Source organism: Hyperolius riggenbachi, chromosome 4 (genome assembly GCF_040937935.1).
Source record: "Hyperolius riggenbachi isolate aHypRig1 chromosome 4, aHypRig1.pri, whole genome shotgun sequence".
NCBI lineage: Eukaryota > Metazoa > Chordata > Amphibia > Anura > Hyperoliidae > Hyperolius > Hyperolius riggenbachi.
Genome location: NC_090649.1, coordinates 250121994 through 250147467, shown reverse-complemented (window position 1 = coordinate 250147467; position 25474 = coordinate 250121994). Strand labels below are relative to the sequence as shown.

Genomic DNA, 25474 nt, shown 5'->3' with positions numbered 1-25474 from the left:
AACACTGTAAATTCACAGCAGTAGAAACAGGCCCTAACCGGGGCTGGGCCGCCCATGAGGCGGGGTGAGGCGGGTTCCTCAGGCATAAAAGTTGGGGGGGCACCCACTTGGCCGCTGGTGTGGGGGGTCTGCCCGAGCTGGAGGGGGTAGTAAGCAAGTAAGAAGGCAGTGGGCACAGCGGTGGAGAGGAGGGTCGCACCCCCCTCTCACCTAGGTCCCCCGATCTGCACTCCCCCTCCAGCTATTAAGCGCAGCAGCGTGGTATGATCAGGCAGCAGGCGGGGATGACTCACCTCTTCCATGTTCCAGCGTGCGTTCCACCTCATCACTTCCTGCAATTTTGCCACCCACTGTACTGTAAGTGGACAGCATTGCAGGAAGTGAGGAGAGTGGAACATGGATGAGGTGAGTCATCCCCGCCCACTGCCTGATCATACTACACTGCAACGTTTAATAGCTGGAGCGGGAACGCAGATCGGGGGACCCGAGTGAGGGGGGGGGTCCGACCCCCTCCCCACCAATGTGCCCCTTGCCCCCCTTCCTGCCTGCTACCCCCACCAGACTACCTATTCTGGAGGTTATTATACTATGGGAAGAGGGGGGGAGGAGGGGGGGTGCGGCATCTCACAAGTTTGCCTCGGGCGGCAAATAGTCTAGAACTGGCCCTAACACACAGCATGCTGTGTGTTACCTGGGTAATGCGTACATTTACAGTGACAGTGAGTCATGCTTTCATTGTACTGTATGTCTCACTGTATGGTCGCAATGCAATGGTACTGCGTGGTGCAACTTTTCAGCTCAGTTACCTTGTTATCTCATTGAAAGCCAACTTGCATAGTGTGGAAGGACACTTAAGGATCCAAAAAGCAGGTTTTCAGTATCTTGTAATAATTTATTCAGACTCTGAATACTGTGTGTAACAAAAAGGTTTTTTTTTTTTACAATTTGTTGGTTGTTATAAGCCACTGCGCTCTGATCGTTTTCTTACCATGCAATCCTATACAGTATATAAAATTAGTGTTATGAAAGCTTAGAGAAGCATTGAGCTGTTATTCTTTTCCTTTGTCTAGCTGCTCTACAGGCATGTTGCAGAGGGACATCATGTTGTGCAGTGTTATTTTTTGTTCTTGACACATTTCCACATGAGAGCCAAAAGCATCCCACTGTACAAAAATAATTCTGATTAAAAAATACATCTTTGCTTTGAGAACTCCTAATCAGGATTCAAGAATAAAATATCAAAGGAAAAAAGTAGTGTGGCATTAAATTCACTCAGTAATCTGTTTACCTGACCTGGCTAGTCTCTTGTGATCTGCCAGAATGAGGCAGAGTAAATTTTAAATAGTTTTATTGTGAAGAGGTTAAGGGGTTGAAGGTATACACCATGATCAGGGCCGGTTCTCTCATGAAGGAAGATGAAACATTTGCATCAGGTGCAGAGATTACAAGGGCAGCATTTTTGTACTGTGTTTACACTAACAGCATGCAGTCTGAGTAGGAGGAGAACCGAGAGGAGAACGAGGTGAAGAGGTCATCATTGGGGAAAAGCAGCTTGTTGTGGTGTGTGAGGAGTCTGACAGCGAGAGAGGAGGGGGGAGGCAGGAGAGCAACAGTGTTTCATTTGACTTGCACATCAGAAAGGAGGAGGTGGCACTGCTGTCCTGACTGAGGACGAATGGAGTGGCTGATGTTTGTTTGGCACAGACTCACAGCCAGTCAGTTGTGTTGAGCTGCAGCATGTAATGTGAGAACATTAAATGAAGCAGAGTAGATTGTTGGGTTCTGTCGGATCATTCCAAATCAGGGGGCACGTCCTCACAAGTTTGCCTCAGGCAGCAAAAAGTTTAGAACCGTCCCTGACCGTGATAATCTCTTTCTATTCTGCTAATCAGATATTATATATATTGCAATATTGAAATATTCAATCCCCTCTATTGTAAAGTGATTCAGGCTAATCATGGTGACTGCATTGCAGCATAGCTACTATGCCACCACATGAATAATATTAACTTTTATATTGTACAAAGAATACTAACAAAGCAAACTAACTTCAGAAGAGCTTACCTGTGAACTATTCCATGCCGGTGTAAATGGTCCACAGCTGACATGATCTGTCTTGCATATTTTCTTACTTCCTTTTCTTCCAGCCTCTTCTTATCACAGATCCTATCCATCAGATCACCTCCTTCACACAATTCCATTACCATATAATAGGAATTTTCTGTCTCTAGGGTTTCATAAAGTTGCACAAGATTTGGATGTTTAACCATCTGGTGTATCCGAGGCTCTCTCTTCATGTTCTTCAAAACATATGAATCTTGTTTGGCCTTCTTTTTGTCAATCACTTTTAAGGCGACCTTACAGTAGAATACAGGACAAATTACACAGAAATAAGTAAGACAATGGCCTAAATTCACTAAGCGTATCTCCTGTCTTTAATAACGTTTCTGTAATGTCTTCCACTGCACGCCAGCGGCGAAATGCCGAGACCCGAGCTGCGGCTACTGCTTCCGGGTCTCGGCAAGCCACTGATGTCACTGGAGGGCAGGAGACTTCTCAAACCTCATTGGTCAGGTGGAGAGTGCGCTCTCAGTACGTGCTCCGCCGATGTAAACTGTAGCCACGTGTTTGCGTGTCAGCTGACATGCTGATCTGTAATTGGTTTATGTTCAATTCTGCTTTGTGTTGATTGGTTAGCTCTAGTTTTTAAACTTAGTGAGTGCCCCCACTCATCGCCCGTGGCAGCATTAGCTGTGGCTTGTTGCTGTGGCATGCACAAGAAGTGTGTTAGTGTCCTGTGTGAGAAAAGGAAGATGCTGGAGATGTTTTTAGCTGGAGACAATAAGGAATGGATAGTTTGTCAATGTGCGATTTGAATGAGAGACTCGAGTCCAGTATTACATTTGGTAATACTGGTATTTGGTACCAGTACCAGTATTACTCGGTTGAGTACTGTAGCTGGGGTAGAATACAGATTGGAGGTCAACAAAAAGAGAATTAGCGTTGAGGTGACGGATTAAGTCTGACTAGACATGGCACTCAAGTCGTTTAGAAGAGAAGGGGAGAGGAGAGATAGGGCGGTATTTGGGCAGGGAAAAGAAGCCAAGAGAAAGTTTTTTGAGTATAGGCGTTATAAGGGCTTGCTTTAATGTGAATGGAAAGATGCCTTCATTGAGAGAAAGGTTGAAGAGTGAGGTTGAGGCAGTTGGGATTGTAGATGATAGGTGAGTAATAAGGTGAGAGAGAATGGGGTTTGAGGGGGCATGTAGTGGGAGGTGATTTAGAGATGAGAGAGGAGACAGTGAGTTCAGAGAGTGGTGAGGATATATTTAAGGAGGATATAAGGGTTGGGGATTGTATAGAGATTGCTGGGTGAAGCTTTTCCTGATGTTGGTGATTTTTTCACTAAAGAAGAAGAGAAAGTCCTTAGCTGAGGTACAGGAAGTGGAAGTTGGAGGTGGGGGCTAGAGGAGGGAGTTGAAGGTAACAAAGGGTAGTTTACGGTTGTGGGAATGGGGGAGGGGATTAGGGAGGAAAAATATGAATGTTTGGCTGCTGAGAGGGCCTGAGTATGTGTGAAAATTATTGAAAAATTGTTCTAGTTTCCTAATATTTAGATAGTGTTTTAAAAGAAGAGAGCCCCTTTATCAAATGTTTTAATCATGGTGATAGCTTAAAATTCAAAATGGCCTTTTATTTGTCAAAAAACAATTATATTTTCAGTGCTTGTTAAGTTGTCCTTTTACTAGCCTCATTAAAACACAGGGATTACATGATTTCTAAACCATTCATCACATTCAGTTTTATTTAATTTTTATGCACGATCCTATTTTGTTAGAACATGGTTGAATTAATGATGAGGTTTTTATAATTTGTATAATAACACAAAATATGTTTAGTTTGACACACTACAAGCAATCCCTTGTATGAGCAGTCCCTATGTTAATAATAAAATGTCAAATGCTTACGATACCTATAAATACAATCAGGGCCAGCCTTTGATACATGTGACAGGTGTGGCCACACTGGGCTCGGTATATACCATCAATCATTGTTATGAAGTACTCTCTCCCCTTTGAGACACAAACATTATTTTAGAATAGTTTACCACCTATTAAGTCCAACTCCCAAAGCTGTGGGTGGCCTTTCTCTTATTTTCTGCCTCACTGCTCCACAGATCATTTGAGCATCCTTTTCTCTGTTGGATCATATTAACTCTAAGCCAGCTTCTGACTGGATGTTAACATGGAGCAATCAGAAACTGGCAGCCAAGGTCTTTATGAATTAACATTTTGCTACATTTGTTCCGATAATCACCGCACAAGGCGGTGATTTATCACTCTGCTCGGTAGTGTCATTTTTCCATGCGGAAAGAGGCTTTATGAATGCTGACTTTGCTAAGTGGTCGGGAAGGGGGAAACCTGGGAGGACAGAAGGGGTGACACCTGGGGACAGAAGGGAGGGACCTGGGGACAGAAGGGGACACCTGGCAAGACAGAAAGGGACACCTGGGGACAGAAGGGGACACCTGGGTACAAAAGGGGGCACCTGGGAGGACAGGAGGGGACTCGGGAGGACATATGGGGGACACAGGAGGATACCAATTGGGGGAGAACATCTACAAGATGCTCCTGAAAGATGGATGCACCAGGTTTAGTATGTATATTTTTTTCCTGTTTTTTATCCTCTAAACCTAGGTGCCTCTTATATGCTGGTGCATCTTATATTCTGAAGCGTCTTATATGGTGGAAAATACGGGTATGTTGCTCCAAAATCTTGTACCCTGGTCTCTTGAAATCTTCATCCACGTTAAAAAACACTATATCTTCTAAAGCTAGCCCTAGCAACGTCACTGCCCATATTGGTTATAGGTTACGCACAAGTTCCTGCTGCAGGGAACATATCTGCAGTTGGCTTTGGGAGTGCGGTTTGTGTGATGCTCATCGCAGGGCATTTCAATCAAGTTCTAGATGATATTGGTGTGTGATCATTAATGAAACTTAAGTATGTTTGTTTAAATTAAAATAATAACATTTTTGTGGAAATGTGTGGTGCTTTATGTTACTATTTAACCCTTTGTGGAAATGGGTAAGAGGGTTAAAAGTATCCTCTATCTATTTTACCTCGGGGGGGGGGGGACATCTAGGGGCCCCCTTGATCATAAAGAGGACTCCTAGATTCCACCATAAGGTGCCCTCCCAGGCCTACATTCACAGGTGTGGGAGTAGTTACCCCTCCTCCCCCATCTGCATGCATGGGTAACAAAGGATTAAAAAGCTTAGAAGGGGGCTTTTATTGTGTCCATTTTGTTAAAAACCTATAAAAACATGTTATTAGGCAAGCCACAGCAATCTGTCATTTAACTGCATTTGTATCGTAACTTTAAAATCAAAGTTCTCAAAAAGTACCAGATCTGAAATCTTTCTTTAGTTTCATTAAAATCTCACTATTTGTCACAAAATCAAGCTAGGGAATCTTGCACAATCATCACTAATTATCGGAATTCTAAAATGGTTTGTATTTTAATTTGATAAATACTATTCTTAAATCGTTTAACTATTTTTATGTTACAACATCTGATATGTTGTCTTCATACTACTTTAGATTCCAAATTTTTTTTTCGTTTTTTACTATTTTCACTCACAGATTTTTTTGAAAATGGGATTACATAAAAATTATGCATTTGAAAGTAAATCTAAGCATATATATATGAACTGATAAGACTCAGGGAAACTAGAATTTTGAGTACATCTTTCTAAAAAAAAAAGAATGAATCTAACTAAAATCATAGCTGCCTGGAGACTGAAGGGTCAAGGTGTTTTTAAAATGGGATAAATGACAAAATGTGCGATGTGAAATCTTGCGCTAATCACACACAGTTCTGGTACTTCTCCAATACAACCACCAGCAGTTCCTCTACCCCGGCTGGAGGGTGTGACTGTAGCAACAAGAAAAAAAGTAGGAGGAGCACTCCGTAGTGTATTACAACTGTTAATAGAAAAACACACAACAATTAAAAACACTTACTATAAAGTGATGACAACCAAGCATCTCTTGGGAAAAACCCAAACAAATGACCCTGGATGGCAACCTGCTCCTCCTCTGTGGCCAGCAGTGGGGGTGGTCCTAGATGGAAAAGGGCCGTAGGCTCCTCTCCTCTGGTCAATGTGTGCAGTAACTTTGCAGTGCGTTTCGACATATCCACGCCTTTGTCAAGCTCAAAGAAACGCATTGCAAAGTTACTGCACACATTGACCAGAGGAGAGGAGCCTACGGTCCTTTTCCATCTAGGACCACCCCCACTGCTGGCCACAGAGGAGGAGCAGGTTGCCATCCAGGGTCATTTGTTTGGGTTTTTCCCAAGAGATGCTTGGTTGTCATCACTTTATAGTAAGTGTTTTTAATTGTTGCGTGTTTTTCTTTTAAAAGTTGTAATACACTACGGAGCGCTCCTCCTTCTACTTTTTTTAAATGACAAAATGTCATGTTACATCAGTATTAGAATACATGATGAAATTGGAAGTATGTTATCTAAATATGTGCTTTGTAAAATACCTTTTCAATTGGCTGTTTATTTTGCTACTTATTATGCTTGTGTGTGAAACTATTCAGGCTGAAAATAGCAGGTGTATCCAGTCAGCACCATTTGTTTTGGCTCATAGTTTCCAGTAAAGTTCTTACCTCTCATAAACACCTGTACAACACCTAAACACTCCTAAGCAGTAAATGAAAGGTGTACATTTTACAGATAACATTTGTTTTTTGTTTTTTTAAATAAAATTAAAAAGCATGAGGTTTAATCTCACAGTCTAATAAATAAATACAATCTCGCAGATATTTAATTTAAGAAACACTTACATTTAATATATTTTGAGCTGATACTGCCACCAAGTGGAATAACTTGTATAAACCAAGTCAACAGAACTGTCTATTTGACCCATTTTAAAATATTTAAGCTACTTAGTTACATGAGAACACTTGCCTTATAATGTAGTAGTTTGTCTTTACACCTCTGTGAACCTGCACCCTTTATCTTTAGAGCATGACCCTACTTAGTATTCCCCATCATTTTACAGTCAATTATTTATCTGTACTTCATCTTTTTTGGCTTCATCGTATGTATCTGCTAAGCATAACATGTCATGAAATGTCCTGGGCTGTCCTTTTTTTGGAAACATTTTACTTAGCATTATTATTGTAGATTATATTGCACTGGATACTTTTGCTATTGGAGACCAGCAAGATCATCAGTTCTGCACAGGCCAATTTAGACAGCACAGATCTGCAATTATTACCTAATCTCCAGTTTATCTGGTCATTTTTTACAGTCATTATAATGAGATTAAAAATGTGACTTTCCTTTATAAACAGCATCTTAAACATCCAGCACATGGTTGTGTGTATCCGTGTTGTATGAGAGAGAGATCATTCACATGGCTTTCTATATTAGGTCTACCATATGTTCATCAGCACTAATTCAGAGTCCCGGGGTGAATATGCACCAAAAATACTAACCTATCATTGAAATGTGCCAGTTAATTCCATATCTAAAATGGCACAAGATGGCATATGATATTTTAGAGACAGTATGTGCAATGGCCCACCACTGGCATCAATAAATTAGGCTAATTTACTCAAGCCTCCACTTACTGTAATCATTTAATATAACAACAGTTCTCATTCCAGGTTCATTAGGCTGGTATCTGTAACAAGGATGCCATAACGTTTTTCTAAAGTTATAAAAAAAATAAAAATTAAAGAAGCCAGTTGGTGGATTTGTTAATCTCGCATACCAGAATGTGGGAAATGATGTTCTTTTTTTTTTCTAGTGAGTGACGGCTAAACATTGAGTCCAGTCCAACGTACTGTAAGCTTAGTTCACATATCACTAAAGTTAAAATGTTTTTCCTTTAACTGGTATTTAAAATAAATATTCAAGTGAAATTTGGAGTAAAGAGAACATTCAAATCTATTCTGATGCTGAGGGGGTAAGGCTGGTATCCATATAGTGGGGCACGGCATAGTACTTTATCTTATGTTGTTTTCAAAACAGTATATCTATGTCCTATGAGATTTCACTGGCGCCTCAAAGACATAGATATAGAAGCACAAACCTTGGCTCATTTTCCCTAGGTGACTACTCACCAGCATTATAAGGGCCCATGTGGGGACATTCTACACACATACTGGTAACCTCACAATGGCAGGGGTACTACCATGCCTTTGTAAGGTTATCACTATATACCGAGAGCACTCTGTATGCAAACACTGGTGAGCCATTATAATAGGAAGCACTATGATAGGATCACTAAAAGGGAGATAAATAGAACAGAGCAATGTAATATGTGCCCTGTAATAGAGTGGTTAGAATTGGAGCCAAATATGGGTCTATTGTCATTAAGATACTATTTACCCATCTCTTACAATTAGTATTGTGGGTGTATTCTGGGTGTACCAGAATTGATGATCAGGTTTAATCAGCTGATAGATTTGTAAGGCTATGATTTGCTGTGATCACTCTGTGCCTTAGCACATGATCATAACCAGTAATCCACAACCTCACAAATCAAACAGCTGATCAAACTGAACAAGTGCTTCTGAATCAGTTCTGGCACAAATGAGCAATAGTACTAACAACAATACCCAATTTTAAGACCAATATCCCTCCAAAAGAAAGTAACCTCAACCAATTAACAATTCTAGCTAACTTGTGATTCCCCAGTTTTAAGTATGCATCATTTCATATATTTAATACAGCACAAACAGGAAAGAGAACTATGGAGTCACCAAAGACAATGTAGAGCCACTCACCTTCCTATAACAGGAAACTGGTGGTATTGAAAGGGATGCCAATACATATCCACACTTGTATAGAGAGAGAAAGCACCAAAACACCAATTATGCCAATCTTTTTATTCAATCCAAGTACTGGTGTACAGAAAGGCTAACATGTTGCAGGCCACCACCTGGTGGAGTCACAGCCTAAGTAACACATATTGCAATCATATATTTAAATGTTTAAAGCCCACCCATCACCAGTCAAGCCCCAACTGCCAGAAAATGTGGAGTACATTAAAAACATAGTCCTGAGGGGCGTGGCTTGACGCTGGAGCTGTATGGTTGTTTGAGCCTGTAGCTCCCGGCTAAAGCACCTGAAAAAGCGGCTAAAAGCAACCTGGAAAGCCCGTTTTTCTCACCTAAAACCTGTGGGAACACTTCCAGATCACAATGGAGTGGAGGAGAGTGAGTTATAAGAAGAAAGATGCTTCCACTGTCCCACGAAAGCTGACAGACTTGTATGAGGAAGGAGGACAAGATGGCCACCGCTATACACAGCAGGGTATGCGCAGCCAAGATGGAGGACGCTTCCAGCAGAAAGAGGACATGGGAGTCTACCCTTTACAAACAACTCCGCTGCACCAAAGAGACAGATTCACACCCCATTATACCCCATATCGTAGAGGGGACAAAGCGGACCTGGAGGAAGACGCTGAGGATGAACAAAACAGAGACCGCAGCCCCCTAAAACCAGGGCCTAATGGATCTAACATACCGCGCCAGGAGAGCCTGCGGAATAAGGTAGGACAAACTCCCAACACCTTGACAAATATGCCTCCCCCAACCGATCCATTCAAGGACTTGAATGCCCCAGAGCAGCCCCTGACCCAGCAGCTATTCAAAGATTTTATGGTATCTTTTAGCGCTATGCTGCAGGGCAATATGACGGAAATCCGAAATGAGATGCGGACACTTTCCGGAAATATGTCTCAATATGCATGGGAGAATGACCAGAGAGTCTCCAAACTAGAGAATAAGGTCACAGAAATCACCGAAGCGTACAACGAGTTAGTGGATGCCCACAAAAGTGTACTGGGGGAGGTGAAATGGCTGAAAGAAAAGTCTGTAGATGCGGAAGACCGAAATAGACGGAATAACGTCAAAATCAGAGGGATTCCGGAAAGTGTAAAAACAGAAGATCTGATGGGCCATGTAAAAGAAGTTATCAAAGCTGCAATCCCTGATATAGTGCCGTCTGAACTTATAGTGGATCGTGCCCATAGACTGCCAAAGCCCTCCTTTATTGCAGACTATTTACCAAGGGATGTGATTCTTAGGATTCATTTTTACCACATTAAGGAACGCTTCCTAGCAGTAACCAGAAGAGTACAGAAACTGCCTGAACCGCACCATAAATTAACATTCTACAATGACTTGTCACAAACCACCTTAAAAGAAAGAAAGAAATATACTGCTGTGTCTACTACACTAAGGAACAAAGGAATCCCATATTCATGGGGATTCCCAACTAAAATGAGAATCATGAACCAAGGCACAGCTTTCATCATCAAAAGCCCAGAGGAAGGATATGAGCTACTGAGGAAATGGGGGATACCTGTAACCCAACCCAGAGAAGGAGGACCTGGCCTCCCAACACAGCATTCCTCACACCAATCTATGGAATGGTCCCACGAGCAACTGGAGAAAAATAAATCTAACGAGGCTTCAAAGGACTCAGGAGAGTGAGGTAGGGTGCCTTGCCACAAACTTTGACCCCACAGAAGACTCTTCTCCTCAGGGAAAGAGACTTCCGTCCTGAGGTGAATTGTCTACAGTCTACTGGTTAGACCTGGACAACCACCAGAGAATGGACACTAAGAAGATCACTTGTTACTACTCTACTTCTGCTGATTTTTATTTTTCTTTTTTTCTTTGTTTCTTGTTGTTGTTGTTTTTGTTACTGTTTTTGTTCTACAGCCCAAAGCTCCTTTTGAAAGGAACAACTAACTTGCTTCCTGGGGAAAGTACAAGTAGCTTGTCTCTACAACACTTGGTACTTTTCCAAACATGGTTATCTTTTCATTGGACAATTATGGTCACTCAGCGGTTGCTCCTTAAAGACTCTAAGATCATTATAATATGCTTGATTACATACCCAACTAACATCACCTTATTTTACAGCAAATTCAATAGGAACCAGTTGTATCTCCTCCCATCTAAGGAAACTACTACATATAAAACCGGTAATGTTTATGTCTATGTTTATGGTTATGCTTATACTCATGCTGACGACAATATACTTAACAGATCTCCAGTATTGGTAGGTATATGGATAAGGTACATAAAGTTAAAATGGATTTGGATCGTTTTAAAATTGCTCCATGACTCAAGACATTAATTTCCTTTCCCTAAACACAAGAGGGCTTAACTCTTATAGAAAGAGGTACCTGGTAAACAAATTAGTTAAAGAAGAAAAAACAGATATATTATGTCTGCAGGAGACACACCTGAATCAAAAAGGTGCAGGGAAATTAAAATTAGCACAATTCTCCAAGATAGTACATGCTACTTTACCAAACAAAAAAAAATGTGGAGTACTGATAGCGTTCAGAGATTCCTTGGGGTTTGAACTGTTAGACTCTTATAGTAGCCCAGATGGTAGATTGGTTATTGCAGTGGGAAAAGTGAACTCTCAGGACTTCACCTTTGCCAATATCTACTCGCCAAATTCACATCAAGCCAATTTTCTGCAAAAAAAACTACAAAAGATTAAAAGTATGTCCAAAGGCTCAATACTGATCTCAGGTGACCTTAACGCAGTAATGGACCCACTGATGGACTGTACTGCGGGAAAGAGAAGAATCCCAGCAACTATTCAATCTACCATAATTAATAATGAACTATATGACACATGGAGGTGTGCCCACCCAGGTGATCATCAATACACATATTATTCAGCAGTGCATCAATCCTTTACTAGGATTGACTATATACTGGCCGACAGGTTCTCCCTCCCCTTAATAACCCAAATTGAAATAGGCACAAGAATTTGGTCTGACCATGCCCCCATCACAGCAAAAATTACTTTACAAAACACACCAATTACTAACAACTATATTTGGAGAATGAACAAACTAGTACTAAACTCAGAAAACACGGCCCCAATAATAAAACAAAACCTTGAAGAATACTTCAAAATCAACGATACCCCAGACATATCAAAAACCACACTATGGAACGCCCATAAAGCCTACATGCGAGGCGCCTTTATGAAGCAGGGTGCAATTTTAAAGAGGAAACATAGAGAGAAAATAGAAAATTTATTAACAGAAATCAAAAAATTAGAAAAATTGATATATATAGATAAAAAGAAAAACTTAATCCCCAACTTAGAAAAATACAGGCAAGAATTAGCTGAAGACATGTACTCTCAATATGACAGATGGCAAAGTATCCTAAAAGAGACATGGTACTCTGACAGAAATAGAGCAGGGAAGGCCATGGCTAGAAAAATAAAAGGTAGACGAGTTATGCAGAGAATTATAAAATGAAAACATCCAAACTCTAAAGTAATGGTACATCACCCACAAGAGATAGTGGAGGCATTATCCACATATTATAGTAAATTATATAACTTAGACTTAGATCCAGATACCCACTCTCCATCGACCCAGGAAATCAATGAATATCTCAAAAAGATCAAACTCCCCAGTTTAGACATATTTGAACAAAAACAACTAAATATTCCATTCTCGCAACAAGAAGTAGAAATAGCTATTAGGTCTCTTAAGGGAGATAAGGCACCAGGGGTTGATGGATTTGTAAATGATTATTATAAGAAACATTCTAATATATTATCCAAACATCTGGTTAACATGTTCAATGAAGTAGCAACCCTTGGTGCCTTCCCTAGGGAAAATCTAACTGCGATAATTACAACCATTCCAAAGGAGGGTAAGGACCTGTCGGACCCAGGAAGCTATAGGCCGATATCACTGCTGAATACAGACGTAAAGTTGTATACAAAAATTTTGGCAAACAGATTGGCACCACTAATTCCACAACTAGTTACATCTGACCAAGTGGGCTTTGTACAGGGAAGGGGTACTGCAGATGGCACAAGGAAGGTCTTGGCTCTGATACATCAGGTGAAGCTCTGTCGGACGCCTTCTCTCTTCATATCCTTGGATGCAGAGAAGGCGTTCGACAGAGTTAATTGGAGGTACATGTCGGCTGTGTTGGACAAATTTGGATGTGTGGGTAGAATGCATAACTCAATTATGGCTTTGTACTCTCAACCTTCAGCAAGGGTGTTATCCTCAGGTAGCCTCTCTTCCCCCTTTAATATAAGCAACGGAACACGCCAGGGATGCCCACTGTCCCCCTTAGTTTATGTTTTGTCCTTGGAACCTTTGGCCCAGAGTATTAGGAATAATGAAAATATTAAGGGAATCCAACTTAACAAACTAGAATCAAAACTCAGTCTCTTTGCAGACGACATCCTGTTGTGTATACAGAAACCTGCAAAATCTTTACCCAATGTTAAATTAGAACTACAGGAGTTCTCTAAGGTCTCCCAGTACAAAGTAAATGAAAACAAAACAATGATTATGCCTTGCAATATTCCGGGTAAATTGATGGATCAACTGAGGAGCTCTTGCACATATTCCTGGGATGCAAAATCTATTAAATTTCTAGGTATCTTCTTGACACCCACCATAGAAAGATTATACAAAGAAAATTATGACCCTTGGATACAAAAACTCAAAATTAAATTAGAAAATCTAGCAAAATTTGAATTTTCATGGCTGGGAAGATCAGCAGCCTTCAAAATGCTAATATTCCCCCAAATTTTATATCTCTTTCGCACTCTACCCATAAAAATCCCCAAAAAATTTTTCATAGCAACCCAAAGACTAATTAACAAATTCATATTGATGGACAAAAAGTCGAGATTCTCTAATAAGATTTTGACCACCCACTCCTCAAATCTAGGCCTAGGGGTACCAGATTTGGAGAAATATTACCAGGCCTGCATATTAGAACACTCCAGATACATCTGGTATAAAGACTACACAAAACAATGGGTAAAACTAGAGGAAGAACAAATTCCAAGCGATGATATGATTTCTTATCTTAGTTCAAGAATCAATTGGAATATCCCCTTAAAAATCCCAAATCCAATCACAGCCAATATGATTAGGGTATGGAAGGAATTAGTCAGCCTCAGCAGCAAAGATCCTTTAGCAATAAGTATAAATGTTCCCTTATTAAGTTTATCTTCAGCATTAAAAAACTTACCCCTAGATAGTTGGGTGGAGAGAGATATTAGATTACTGGAAGACATATTGAATAATGGCATTCTAAAACCATTTGAAGAACTAAAGGCTGTTTATCAAATACCTGAAGAGGATAAAGTTAAATACTTCAGAATCAAAAAATTTCTTACCAAGCATACACCCCAACCAATCTCCCATCTACCATCAACAAAAAAAATATTAGATGAACAAAACTATAAACAAAAGGGTACATCAACCTTCTACAAAACACTATTAACACTGAAAGAAGATGATACTACTAGATGGCAACTCAGGAAATGGCAAGAGCTCCTACAGATAGATGTTACACAGGAAGAGTGGGAAAAAGCTTATGGTTCTCTCAAAAAGGCAACACATTGTGTAACACACTATGAGAGCTTCCTAAAACTCCTGTGGCACTGGTATATGACACCGGAAAAAATAGCAGCATTTGATACTAACGCCTCTCCATTGTGTTGGAGGAATTGTAAAAAAACAGGATCTTTGTTACATATTTTCTGGACGTGCCCTAAGGTGACAAGATTATGGGGAGAAATTGAGGAATTTATGAAAAAACTACCAGTCCATCTAGCTAAAATCACCCCAGATATGGCTTTACTGCACTTAAAGACAATTGACATGCCCATAGGAGAAAGGTTCATTTTTAACCACATCTGTATAGTCACAAAAATTGGTATAGCAGAAAACTGGAGGACGTGTTCTCTCCCATCCTTCTCTGATATCTTAAAGAAAGTGGATGATAACTTAGTAGCGGAAAGATCATGGGCTATTAGGTGCGGTAGTGTCAGTGCCTTTCAGAAAAGATCGTATTTATGGCCTACAGTTTATACAAACTCAAAGCTCCTAAACACATAAAATACATATGGGAATTATTGGCCACTCTAGGTTAGGGGAAATATGCTGTTGGATGATTGACCATGGATAGACAGTTTTTCAATAATAAACCACTTGAATGAATGTTATTATATTATATTATATGCCTACTCTAAGAAAATTGGTAGAGAGAGTATGAGCCTCATTACCGGTACGGACAAAGTTTCCTAGATAGATAAAGGGAGTTAAATGAGAAACAGTTGTTGAGTGACCAAACAGTTCTCATCAGTAAGCGAGTAGTTAGGTAATAGTTAGTCAGTTAGTTAGCTAGCTGGTTAGTTAGTTAGATAGTAGGTTAACTAGCTCAGTCTAGACAAATATAAAGAAATTCATAAGTTAATTAAAATTCGAATACATCTTGGAAATATACAAATACACAAGAATAAATAGGAAATAGACTTCAACTGAACAAACTGTCTTAAATTTAGACAGTATAAGGTGAAATGCGGGAACTAGACGTTTGTTATTCCCCAAGTACTTTAATACTCCTGGGAGCACCCTCTGGAGTCTCAGCAGGGGGGTAAAACTCCCCATTCTCCAGAGGTTGAGCTCCCCAATAGATCTACAAATAAGGAATAACTGGGAAAAAATATTTCACCTAATAAATAAATACTAAATACTAAATACTATAATGTTCTTCTCCTTTTTTTTTCTCTCTTCAAATAGCTATGTCAGCTGTATTAAGACGTTCAGAATAAGTTGAAGTAATAAATGTAACTTTTTTTTTCTTCTTCTTTATGTACAATATTGATGTAAAACACTTATTGAGGTTAAGCAAATTGTACAGGTTTTGACTATATTGCAATGTAAAACATGTTATTATGTAAAAAGTGCCCTTGACAACTAGAAAATGTTATTGTTACATTTATAAAAATTGAAAATTTCCAATAAAAATAACTGGAAACGGTTTAACATAGAAAACTTAAAAAAAAAAAAAAAAAAAAAAAAAAAAAAACATAGTCCTAACAAAAGACAAATAAACACTTACAAACCCTATGTAATTGTAAATGGAGCCATGATAGGAGTAACCAAAAACAGGGGAAAAAATCTGTCCCTCTGTATTGGGATTGAATTAAAATAAGATTGGTGTGACTATTTAAGTTGTGTAGATAAGGAGCATTGGGGAAAAGGTAGGGGGACATTAGCTGTAGTGCTAGAATTAGATTGTTAAGGTTAAGAAGGGGTAAACATTTGGCTCGTTAAAATTAGGAGGGATTTAGGATTAGGTGTCAGGATGGGGCTAGGATTAAGTGGGTGGGTTAGAAATCAGCATGAGTTTTGCATTAGAAAGAAAGTTAGGATTAGGCATCAAGAAGGGGTTAGGTAAGGGGGGGGGGGGATGGCTAGGCATTGGAAATGAGCTGACATTGTGGGAGATTAGGGTTGAGTGTCAGGAAGGTGATTATCCTGAAGGTTTTTACCAGTGTTAGATTATGCAAGCTTGAAGTAGTGTCATTGGTGGTGGTGTTGGGGTTTTTAAGGCATTAGGAAGTATTTAAAGTTAAGGCAAAGACTTAAGATTTTGGGAGAAGTTAGGGTTTAGGAAGGAGCAGGTCATGGTTTAGAGACAGCTGATCAATGGGGAGGAGGTCTGAAAACTCTCATGAATGTACTGTTGCAAAGCTCATCGTAGGATATATGTATGTAGGAGCACCTTACTGATATTATAACTCTATAAACTTCACCTGGCACCCAAAGTATCAGGTGTATTAAGTAAAAATATTCTAAAAAGCAGTATAGAAAAATAAGTTGACTTCGTGTCCCACAGTGTTCAGATTGGCTTGAAAAACAACAGTGAATCAATTTCCAGATTTTTGAATCTGCGATTCAGACTAAACCCAAAGGTAGAACAAAAAAATAAACACAAAGGGTGTCCATTACCAAAGCATTGCTCAAATCATTTGTGATCACTAAAGATCTTCAGTGATCATACATGAATGGTATGAATTTATAAAGGTCATCTGCTGTTATCATAATGCACTATGGCGAGGGATGCTGAAAGGTTAGTGTATTAGTGATTGGGCAACTGAACTCGTTAGTGCTTGACTGCAATATGAATAAATAAAAGTGCTTCATCAACTCTGTTTATAGTCTAATATGATACAGGGGAAGATCGAAACCTTTGTCACCTATTGGGGAATAATTCTTAATAAATCCAGACCATTTGTGTAGGATCATTCCATGAACATTGGTGATTGCTGATGATCTTCAGCCTGGAGATGTCTTAATAATCAAGCCCAAGGAGGTCATTTCAAACCAATATCTAACACAATTTCTAAAATATACAGAATTTTTCCAAATATTTAAACATTTATGTATCAGTCAAAGTTCCATATAGTGCACAGACAGCCCCATGCATAGATGCAAACAGAGGCTCTTTTACAACTTGATTGGGGCTTTTATTTTGATATCTAAACACCTGATTATCAGAGTTGAATTGTTTCACACATTTGCTTTTTAGGTTATTAAATATAAATGTATTTTCATTGGCTTTTGTTGTAAACCACCACTGATTGAACTTCTAGTACAGAATGAAACTGTAGCATTCATTTTCAGGAAAACAAATACTTGCTCAGTAGTTGAGCCCATTCGACAGAGATCTTACATTGTATGCTAAAAATTGCTGTACCTTTTGTCCTGTAGGTATGTGCATCCCCTCCATTACTTTTGCAAAGGATCCTTTGTTAATCATTCTTCCAACCAGATAATCTCCTACACGTTTAGTATGTGGAAAGTTCTTTGCAACGTCTTCAGGCACCGTGGAGAAACAAGTGAGAATGTGCATTTCTTTGCTTTGTCGCTCACATTCTGTTAGTAACTTATCTATGTTGTCCCCATCAATAGTAGCTTTGATGGCAGCAGGCATCCTTGAACTGAGGCTACCGAGATGACTAGGTCAATAGGCAGAGTATAAAAATTAACATAGAATAAAGTTCTGGCTGTACCAATTCCACAAAGCCTATCAGACATTTATCTAGAAACAGACACATCTCTTCTGTGATCCCTGCTTGTAGTCATGTAGATTTGCTCAAGCACATCCAAGGTGTAGATTATTAGACAAACCTGATACACGCAGTCAGTCAATGCCGTGAGCCTGCCTGTAACCATGACATCTAACACCAGCATTAACATGGAATGAACTGTGCATTTTCTCATAGGACAAAAAGGAGACTAAATGTTAAGTGCACTTGAAGGTGCTGCCTAGTGCCTGTTGGTTACTTAGTTTGCATAGGTTTATTTATTTTATATTTATTTAGGTTATTTACACAGGTTATTGACTTTTAAGAAATCAAGGAAAGCCCCACAGTTATCTATCTATTCAGCCTTAAAGGGATACTGTAGGGGGGTCGGGGGAAAATGAGTTGAACTTACCCGGGGCTTCTAATGGTCCCCCGCAGACATCCTGTGTTGGCGCAGCCACTCACCGATGCTCCGGCCCCGCCTCCAGTTCACTTCTGGAATTTCAGACTTTAAAGTCAGAAAACCACTGCGCCTGCGTTGCCATGTCCTCACTCCCGCTGATGTCACCAGGAGTGTACTGCGCAGACACAGACCATACTGGGCCTGCGTTGTGCGCTCTTGGTGACATCAGCGGGATTGAGGACACGGCAACGCAGGCACAGTGGTTTTCAGACTTTAAAGTCTGAAATTCCAGAAGTGAACCGGAGGCGGGGCCGGAGCATCGGTGAGTGGCTACGCCAACACAGGATGTCTGCGGGGGACCGTTAGAAGCCCCGGGTAATTTCAACTCATTTTCCCCTGACCCCCCTACAGTATCCCTTTAAGACAGACACACACAAAGTATCAGTAACATGCCATAACACACACAAAAAAAGATTAAAAAAAAGTTGGGCTTCCCTAACATCATTACTAAGTCCAGTCTCATCTCTACAAAAACTTAAAGAGGAACCATAATGACTGAAAGTACAATGTAATACATTTTTCAGGGTACCCAATTTTATATTACCGATTCTGGTTTCAGTGAGCATCAAAAACACTTCCTAGTAATAGCAGTCTAAAACAAAATTATTACATTTAATATGGCAAATAACTATATGTTGTAATAAGGTTGTATAAAATGTAACGTCACTCAAGTTTATTGGTGCTACATAAGTCTACGTCCAGTCTCCATTGTAGTTCATGCTCATTATAACGCATGCATTATGCAACTGACCACGGTAAACCTAGCCTAAATTATTTAGTAGTGTTAGTAGAAGATAATAATAATGTAAAAAAATAAGAAATTATATACATTCAGTTATATTAACCACTTCGCATCCAGATCTTGTTTTCCCCTTATTGACCAGAGCAGTTTTGAAGTTTTAGCTATGTCGCTATTCAATAAGCAATAACTTTATCCCTACTCGCGACACCTAAATGATCTAGATATCGTTTTTTTCAGGATAAACTAGACTTTCATTGGGGATATTTTGTCCCGAGCATTTTTTTTTCTGCGCATTTTAGTGGGAAAAAAAGAGGGAAAAACATTAAAATTGCATTATTTCTCAGGTTTTCTTCAATTCTAGTAAAAAAGTGCTACAGTAGGTAAAAGACATACCATCAGTATTAAGTCCCCCAAGGATAGATAGCCAGATGTGTGCCCAGTATCAGACCCCCCCAGTATAGCCAGATGTGTCCCCCAATATCAGCCTCCATTATAGCCAGATATGTCCCCGCATTTGCTACCCCCCACATATATATACAGCTGCTTACCCCAATAAAGCACCCCTCATTATATCCAGATGTGTCCTCAGAATCAGTTTTCCCCATTATAGCCAGATGTGCCCCCAGGATTAACGCCCCCGCCCCATTATTGCCATATGTGCCCCCAGCATTAAGTTATGTCCCTCAGGACCATCAGATGTGCCCCCCCATTATGAAATCCCCCACCCTGTTACCCTGATGGGCCCTAATAATAATAATTTCAAATCTCAAATCCCCCCTCCGGATTTAGAACCCCCACCCTCTTTTATGGGCAGCCGGATGTGCCCCCCTTACCACTATGCCCCCCCCCCCCCCCCCGTGGCCAGATCGTTAAAAAAAATGCCTCTGTAAGTAGAATATCTCACCTGAACTGGTTCCTGCGATCATCCTGCAGCTCCAGCCTCCTTTCACCGCGCTTCAGCTCAGCCCTGTGATACCGAACACCGGGTCCCGGCTTGATGACGTCATCAAGCCGGGACCCGGATATTCAGCGTCACAGGGCTGAGTGAAGAGCGGTGAATGGAGGCTGGAGCTGCAGAATGATCGCAGGAACCAGTTCAGGTAAGGTATTCAACTTGCAGGGGCATTTTTTTTACATTCCGACCACGGAGGGGGAGAGATGAAGGATCATGCTGTTTGCTATAGCAGTGATCGTTCATCCGTGGGGGGGGGGGGGGGGTCACTAATTGGCTACAAGGGAACATGTTCCCTTTTGCCAATTAGTAAGGCAGCTGACAGTGCACAACAGGGCTGCAAGCAGGTCAGTATATCTACGTGGCTGTGGCTTGGAGGGTGCCACAGCTGACGTAGATATACTGTAGTGGTGGGGAAAGTGGTTAAATAATTCAAATAATATTGTAAAAAAAATAACACATTTTATTTATTGTTATATTTGGCAAAAGTACTCTTTATCCAGTTTCAGATCATTGGGACATATATACTCGCCCCTGTGTTTACCACTAGCAGATCAGGGGCGTATATATATATATATATATATATATATATATATATATATATATATATATATATATATATATATATATATATACATATATACATATATATATACATATATACATATATATATATATATATATATATATATATATATACATATATATATATACGCACTGTTTACTTACCGCCGCCAATCGCTATTCCCGTGCCATTTCCGTTCACCATCGCTGTTCTTCCGTGATCGGTGTATGAGATTCATGTATTCTCACTCCCGATCATCGAGCCTGTTATGGATGGGAGAAAGATGCATCTCTCATTTATAACCGCAAGGAAACTGTTTCACACACTTTAGTTCCTATCTACTGTAATTAGCAGACGGTGAACTAAGTGTAGTGCCATCTTGTGGCCAAAAAGTAAAATACAACTAAATATACCATAAGACACTTTTACATTCAAACATTTGTTAAATATTTATTATTGTTTAACCCCTTCCACCCCTACCCCATAGTTACCAAAATAAAACTTGTAAAAAATAAAAAAAAAATTAGAACATAAAAAAAAACTACATATATAGTTACCTTAGGGACTTTTAAATATGTATGTTATGAGGATATATTACTGTTGCTTTTGAAAATAAAGGCTTATCATTATTATTATAGCATAAAAAAAAAACTAAACTGAAAAAATACATCTTTATTTCCAAATATAATATTATCGCCACACATTGTACTAGGGATGCAATTTAAACGTTGTAGTAACCGGGACAAATGGGCAAATAAAATGTCTGTTTTAACTACAATAGCACATCTTATTTTTAACCAGTTCACCCCCAAGGGATTTTTACCCTAACGGACTAGAGCAATTTTCACCTGTCAGTGTTCCTCCCTTTTATTCGCTAATAACTTTACTACTTATTACAACAAAATGATCTATACCTTGTTTTCTTTCGCCACCAATTAGGCTTTCTGTGGGTAGTACATTTTGCTAAGTATTTTTTTGTTCTAAATGCATTTTAATGGTAAAAATAAGAAACAATTGAAAAAAAATCATTATTTCTCAGTTTTTGACCATTATAGTTTTAGAATAAAATGTTCTCCTGTGGATAAAACCCACACGTTTTATTTGCTCATTTGTCCGGATTATTAAACCATTAAATTGTGTTCCTATCACAATGTATAGCAAAAATATATATGATTTGGAAATATGGTGTTATTTTTCTGTTTTTTTTTATTTATTTTTTTGTCCGGTCTATAATTACCAGCCCCTATGTAGTAAAGTAATAGTAATTTACCCTCATAAAATATAGATTAAAAAAGCTGAGTCCCTAAGGCCACTATTTATATTTATTTTTTTTACTTTTTTTGTTTGTTTTGTATACAAGTGTTTTTTTGTGGGGTGTGGGGGGATTTGGAAGTATAAGTTATTCATTTTATTAATATGTACCTATAAGTGTATGTGTATGTATGTCTGTATGTGTAAATTTACTTTTTGGCCACTAGATGGCGCTAGTGAACACACTCCTTTTTTATAGGAAGTGTTCACTTTTGTTTTTATATTTTACTAACGATGATGGCTTCCTGTTTTATGAATGGACGTGGGCGCTGATCGCAGTCATGTCCATTCATTCCAGGCATTGTGATTGGGTAGAGGACCGCTCGGTCTTCTTCCCCAATCATGGAGCACAGAGTCCCGATGCCTAACGGCGGCAGTGTGGGGGGGGGGGGGGGGGAAGGGCACACTTGTAGAGCAGCGGCGGGAGCGAGCGACTTATTAAAACATCCTGTTGTGGTTAACAGGCTCAAACAGGATGTTTTAATAAGTCAGAATGCCATTAACTGGTTAAACTACAATGGCTGAAAGCTGGGAAATGATGCATTTTTGCAATTGTTTTCTTATTCTTCTTCTTCCTGTAAAATGCATAGATAATAAAATAATTCTTAGCAAAATGCCCAAAGAAAGCCTAGTATGTCCTGCAAAAAATAATATATAGATCATTTTAGGGTGATAATAAGTAGTCATAAAGTTATTGGCGAATGAATGGGAGGAGCGTTATGTGAAAATTGCTCTGGTCTGGGGGAAATGGGAAAAAACCTGTGGTAGGGAAGGGTTAAAGGACAACTATCAAAGTTAACTAAAATTCTAAATGCCACATATATTTCCAGTAATTGCTAGCAAATAGCAATACAAAGGCTTTTTTTCATCTTTTCATGTTTTCTATGAAGAAAATGACATTTACAGAGAACAGTTTTCACTCTGGGCATTACTATGGAGGACTGTTTCCAGCACATCTAGCATACAGAAATAATCTTCACCGGCTGTAATACTGAGACTGAAATCTGTTCATAATGACAGAAAGCAGAAATATAGCTTAAAATGTGTGTAAATATTTATCAGCTGCAGCTCTATCTGTGTGTTCCTATCTCTCTCTCTGCCGTGTGCGCCCACTCCGCCACGCTCCCACTGCTGGGAGCTTTCTGCACCTGCGCAGTACTACTGCCCAGTCGCAGAACGCTCCTAACCACTGGAGCGAGATGGGGGGAGCGCTCTTGGCCGCACTGCACCTGTGCAAGCTGGCCCCAATTGGCCGTGGAGAACGGGGCTGATACCGGGAAATCCAGGTGGCTTTAGACCATGGCGAGGGAGCGATCTGCATGGAGGGGGCCGGAGGGGGCCCCAGGTATGTATAAAACCATAAACTCATCTCTGGTACACTTTAAAGGGGGTATACACTATGGAAGGTCTTTAACAGAAACAAAATAAAAATATATATCTGTTAAAAAAAAGTATATTAAAGTCAACATTAATGAAAAAGAAGGCACTGAGAAAGCCATTTATTGTATTGATCTGGAATGAGTGTAAGCTTGGTTTTGGGGTGGAGTGGGGGAGAGCGGCACATCATACACAAAAGCTGTGTACTGCAGTGAGGTAATAGTGTTGGCATCCTGACTGATATTAGGATTCCTTCTAAAATCTGATCAGTATTAAATGGTGCATGAGGTATTGTTTTCATTAGGAACATATTAATTATTTACTTGATTTGGTACATTGCACAGCGTATGGACAGTCTTAGACACCGTTTACACTTTTCTGTGTGCACACATATGAACAAGTCCTTACCATGTTATGATGTCTTTAAGAGATGGAGACTAATGCTAATAGGGCTGATTCACACAACATACGGTGAATTATCTCTCCTTATCTATTTCTCATCTTATACAGGTATACAGTTATACAGAGGCACCAGAAGAGTAAAAATAGTTAAAAGGTTTAAAATGAAGGTGGCAGGTGGCCTACACACCAAGAGGAGCATACGGAGAGGGGATGCGGGACGCTGCTATCTTCCTGATCCAGAGATGGTGATATTTATGCTGTTTACTTGTTTTCTCATGTACGGGCATTACTGGTTTTAAAAGTTGTATTAAATAATACGGTTTTACACATGATCCTTCTTGTTTGAGCCCTAGATTATGTCCAAAGTATATTAACCTTGATGACGGCAACATTGAGCATTTAGCAGTGGGGTGAACTGGATGCGATACCTGCTGTGTTTTGCTGCTGGTGAGCAGGGATAACTAGGGGGGGAGTGCTTGATATAGGTGGTGTCGGGCATCTAACCTCGATTTATACATATACACTGCTCCCAGAGTGTGACTGTCACTAAAAGGGTGCTAATCTTTTTTGTCAGAACATATTACACTATATATATCCTCTGTTCATTAAGGTGCAATATCTGATTGGTCCCTGGAATCTGGATGTAAGGATCAAGGGACTGAGCGCAACTATAGGGAATATTGAAGTACATGGAAGTGGTGGACTTACCCCCTCGAAGAAGACAAAAATTGCTGTTGATTTAAGGGGAGCATATAACTCAGGCAGGTCTGTTACCAAGCTTTAGCGCCTCTGTGCTAGCTTGGTAACAGACCTGCATGAGTTATATGCTCCCTTTTTATAGCCTGAGAAAGTGGGAAATACCCACGAAATGCATTGCACCTGTCTGGAGTATGTAAATAAACTAATTTTTATTGAAAAAATTAACAGCATCAACATCTATTTATCATCTTATACAGCTATACAGTTGTACAGAGGTGCCAGAAGAGTAAAAATAGTTAAAAGGTTTAAAGAGAAAAACTCCGACCAAGAATTGAACTTTATCCCAATCAGTAGCTGATACCCCCTTTTATATTCCTTTTCACAAACAGACCATCAGGGGGCGCTGTATGGCTGATATTGTGGTGAAACCCCTCCCAGAAAGAAATTCTGAGTACGTACTCTTGGCAGTTTCCTGTCTGTGAACCTTGCTGCATTGTGGGAAATAGCTGTTTACAGCTGTTTCCAAATGCCAAAAAAGCATGCAGCAGCTACATCACCCGCCAACAGTAAAAATGTCACCATGTAATAAATGTCAGAATGTAAATCAGGGATTTAAAAGATTTTACATTGTGCAAACACTGACTAAATCATTTATACAAAATTATTGTAAAAATGAAGCACTTTTTTATTACATTATTTTCACTGGCGTTCCTCTTTAAAATGAATGAGGCAGTGGTGGACTTCCCCCTCGAAGCAGAAAAAAATTGCTGTTGAAATTTTCAGCAAAAATTCGTTTATTTACATACTCCTGAGTCCTGACAGGCGCAACACGTTGTGCGGGTATATCCCACTTCCTCAGGCTAAAAAAGGTCTATTACCAAGCTAAGCGCCTCTGTGCTAGCTTGGTAACAGTCCTGCATGAGTTATGTGCTCCCCTTCCTGAGTAGAGATGGCCCAAACCTCTGATTTTCGATTCGCGAACCTCCGCAAAAGTTCGGTTCGCGCGAACTTCCACGAATCGCAATAGACTTCAA

The 25474-nt window shown here is 39.7% G+C and overlaps 1 long non-coding RNA gene across 2 annotated transcripts in view; it reads left to right on the top strand.

Moving 5' to 3' along the window:
- LOC137503716 (uncharacterized) overlaps positions 1 to 24049 on the top strand; it is a 192648-nt gene extending 168599 nt beyond the window's left edge. For both annotated transcript variants that reach the window (XR_011019314.1, XR_011019313.1), the window contains exons 6-7: positions 17613 to 17740; positions 23850 to 24049. This is a non-coding gene — a long non-coding RNA (uncharacterized lncRNA). The remainder of the gene's footprint in view (positions 1 to 17612; positions 17741 to 23849) is intronic.
- Positions 24050 to 25474: the final 1425 nt, after the last annotated feature.